Consider the following 4468-nt stretch of genomic DNA (forward strand, 5'->3'; position numbering starts at 1 on the left):
GCACCAAAATATACTATTACTCCTACTACTAATAATAACCCAATCAATAAGTAGGCAAAGGAACTAAACAGACATTTCTCAAAAGAAGGCCAATGGTCAACAAATAGATGAAAAAAAAATATAACATCTCTAGCAATTAGGGAAATGAAAATTAAAACTACACTAAGATTTCATCTCCCTCCAGTCAGAGTGGCAATTATCAGGAATATAAGTAACAATAAATGTTGGCAAGGATGTGGGGAAAAGAGTACACTTATACAGTGCTGGTAGGACTGCAGATTGGTTTAACCGCTCTGGAAAGCAGTATGGAGATTCCTCAAAAAAGTAAAAATAAAAAAAGGAATGGAACCACAATTTGACCCAGTTATCTCATTCCTTGATATGAGATTTTAAAGCAGTATACTACAATGACACAGCCACATCAATGTTTAAGCCAGCATAATTCACAATAGCTAAGCTATGGAGCCAAGTTAGGTGCCCTTCAACAGATGAATGGATAAAGAAAATATGCTATATATAGACATTGGAGTATTACTTAGTCATGTAGAAGAATGACTTTATGATATTTGCTGGTAAATGAATGGATCTGGAGACTATCGTGCTAAGTGAAATAAGCCAGTCCCAAAAAGCCAACGTTGAATGTTTCATCTGATAGCTGGATGGTAATCTAGAATAGGGAAGGGGGATTAAAAAAAAGAATAGAAGTTCAATGAAGTAGACAAAGAGAAAAGCAAGGAAGTGGGGAAGGGCAGGATAAGGAAAGACAGTGGAATGACTCTGACATAACATTCCTATGTACATATATGAATATACCACAGTGAATCTCCCCATGGTGTATATCCACAAGAAATTAATTAGAAAAAAATAACTATGGGTAAATGGCAGAAAGACCAATAGAGGGAAGGAAGCAGGGGGTGAGTAGAGGCAAGGGGAAGGAAAGGTACAAGGGTCTGAATTAGAACATATATTCCATGCTTGCATAATTGTGTCAAAATGGATTCTACTGTTATGTGTAACTGAAAAAGAACCAATAAAAAATCAATAATACAAAAAAACTCTTAAAGCTGGGTGCAGTGACCCACACCTGTAATACCAGCAGCTCGGGAGGCTGAGACAGGAGGATCATTGTGAGTTCAAAGTCAGCCTCTGCAAAAGCGAGGCACTAAGCAACTCGGTGAGACACTGTCTCTAAATAAAATTCAAAATATGGCTGGGGATGTGGCTCAGTGGTCGAGTGCCCATGAATCCAACCCCTGGTACAAAAACAAACAAATAAACAACAACAACAACAAAAACTCTTAAAACTTATTAATAAAATGGACAACTCAATATAAAAAAAGACAAAAGATCTAAATAGAAACTTTATCAAAGAAGATGCAATATTGGTAAACATGTAAGATGATGCTTTATATCATATGTTATAGGAAGATGCAAATTAAAACAATGAAATTGCACTTTAGAGTGGCCAGAATGCATTTACCAAAGGCTGACAAGGATGTGGAGCCATGGAAACTCTCATTCATTGTTGGCAAGAATATGAAACAGTCTAGCCACTATGGAAGTGGTTTGGCAGTTTTCTGCAAAACTGAAAATAATTTTTTAAAAATGCTTTTTAGTTATATATGAACATAATGTCTTTATTTTTTTTGTTTATTTTTATGTGGTGCTAAGGATTAAACCCAGTGCCTCACATGTACGAGGCAAGTGCTCTGCCACTGAGCCACAACCCCAGCCCTAAAAAATAATCTTACCACATGATCCAGCAATTACTCTCCTTGGTATTTGTCCAAATGAGTTGAGAAGTTGTGTCCATACAAAAACCTATATACAAATGTTTATAGCAGTTTGATTCTTAATTGCCAAAACTTTGAAGCAACGAAGATGCCCTTCAGTAGGTGCAGTAGGTGAGAGGGTAAACAAACTGTGGTACATCTACACAATAGAATTACTTCCTGCTTTTTAAAAGTTTGTTATTTTTTTCATTGGAAATATTTTTCCTTTTTATGTATTATAATTACACGTAACAGTGGGGTTCATACATGTACACCAAATAACACTTTAATTTGATCAATTTCATTCCCTATTACCACCTCTTTCTCTCCCTCCTCCTGGTGCCCTTCCTCTCCTTTACTGGTTTCCCTTCTATTATTGTGATACCCACCCACCCCCACCCCAACACACACACCTTTTTTCCCCTTTTCCTCTCTAGCTTCCACATGAGAGAAAATATTTGAACCTTGATTTTCTGAGTTTGGCTTATTTCACTTAACAAGATGCTCTCCATTTACATTCGTTTCCCCTACAAATGACATAATTTCACTGTTTTTTTTTTATGGCTGAATAAAAGTTCATTGTGTATATATGCCACATTTTATTTATCCATTCATCTCTTGATGGGTATCTAGACTGGTTCAATAATTTGGCTATCTTGAATTATGCTGCTATAAACATGAATATGCATACATTGCTATAGTATGCTGTCTTCAATTCTTTAGGATAATTCTGAGGAGTGACATAGCTGAGTCATATGGTTGTCCCATTCCTCATCTTTTGAGGAACCTCCATACTGATTTCCATAGCATTTGAACTAATTTACAATCCCCCCCAACAACATAAAAGTGTTCCTTTTTTCCCCCTATATCCTCTCTAGAATTTATTATTGTTTGAATGCTTGATGGCTGCAATTCTAACTGGAGTGAGATGAAATTTAAGTGTAGTTTTGATTTGCATTTCCCTAATTGCTAAAGATGTTGAACACTTTTTCATGTTTTTGTTAGCTATTTGTATTTCTTCTTTTGAGAAGTCAGACAATGGAATAGTATTCATGACTAAGAAGAAATAAGCTATCAAGCCATGAAAAGACAAGGAGTAAATTTAAATGTATATTGTTTAGTAAAAGAGGGCTGTCCAAAAAGGCTACTAACTAGCATTTCCAACTACTCTGGAAAAGGCAAAACCATGGAGATAGTAAGAGATCAGGGGCTGCAAGGGAATTGGGGGAGGAAAAAAGGGTTGAATATGTTGAGCACCGGTGATATTTATGGTAATAAAGGTATGATATTATAAAGGTGGAAATATGCCCTTATACATTTGTTAAAACCCACAGAATGTACAACACAAAGAGTGATTCCTAATACAAAGTATGGGCTTTAATTAATAATAATGCCTCAATATATGTTCATTAAAAAGAAACAAAATTTACATTCAAATATTAATCTATCTTGAAAAAATACACTGAACCCAAATAAAGGTTATTGTTTCCAATCATAATTCTGCTTTTTAAATGTTCATTTCAAGTTATTTCAAGTAACCCCCTTGGTTAATTTCCCATGGTAATTTATGGTATCTGACAGCAACCTCTAGGAATTTCCAATTTCTCACATGTAATAATTTACTCACTGAGTCTGTAAGAATCCTAAGTACCATGATTTATTTTTATTATTCATTCATTTATTTATGGTACTGGAAGTTGAACGAGGGGATCTTTTATCACTAAGCCACATCCCCAGCTCTCTGTATTTTTTATTTTGAGACAAGGTCTGCTAAGTTGATGAGACTGGACTTAAACTTGGGGTCTCCTTGCCTCAGCTTCCCAGATTGCTGGGATTATAGAAGTGTGCCACCATGTCTGAAGTAACTTTTAGATTTTGATTAAACAATTTCATTACATTAATATGTGATCCATATGTAGTTGATTCTAATTTCTCAAGATTCTAATAAATATTTTGACATAAGCCAGGGGAAATATACTCACATGTGTAAACCTAATGAATTCTGTCATTTCTAATATGATACAGCATTAGGAAAAAGGAAAAATAAGTGTCAATGGTATTCATTGAACATAAATAGATTTTTTTAAATTTAGTAAAATTTCACTTTTCCAAATGTTCAGTTGATTGGACCTGTTTGTGCATCTTCACCAGAAGCTGGGCATCTCCACCTTTGGTATTTCTGGTGTGAATTATTTGAGCTCTTTGTTTGGAAACAAATTTGATAAGTCATTTGCTAAGAGTTGCCCTGGCCAGGGAACCTTAAATCTTCTATCTGCCAGACAGCTGGAGTTACAAGCATATAGTTGGGAATTTCTTCTCAGAGTTTAACATAAGTAGATTTGTCAACTCAGAACTAGGTTATTGAGCTTGTCCCAAACTTTGCCTTTGGACCTCTTCCTTTTGGCTTGCTCCCAGATTTATTCACTGGGTCTTTTTCTCAGCTGACTTTCTGGCCTCTTCTTGTTGCCCTTGGGTGGCATCAAGAAACGTGGAGAGTAGCAGCAACCACTGCAGCCTTACTGAGATGCTAGACAAAAAGGAAGCCTGCTCACCTCTGTGATATATACAGGTGTGGTTTGCCCAACTTGGATAGATTGACGTGGGAGCATATTGGGACTTCAGTATTGTTCCTGGGATGGAGTGAAGGACTCTTCTAACACAATAAGACAAATAGTATGAATTGCAATGTGAAGAGT

General features: G+C 35.9%; 1 pseudogene; it reads right to left on the minus strand.

Annotated features, from left to right (window-relative positions):
- Positions 1–3888: 3888 nt before the first annotated feature.
- Positions 3889–4252, minus strand: LOC143386408 (small ribosomal subunit protein eS25 pseudogene; annotated as a pseudogene).
- Between the last annotated feature and the right edge of the window lie 216 nt (positions 4253–4468).

This window comes from Callospermophilus lateralis, chromosome 2, assembly GCF_048772815.1.
Source record: "Callospermophilus lateralis isolate mCalLat2 chromosome 2, mCalLat2.hap1, whole genome shotgun sequence".
In the NCBI taxonomy this organism is placed as follows: domain Eukaryota; kingdom Metazoa; phylum Chordata; class Mammalia; order Rodentia; family Sciuridae; genus Callospermophilus; species Callospermophilus lateralis.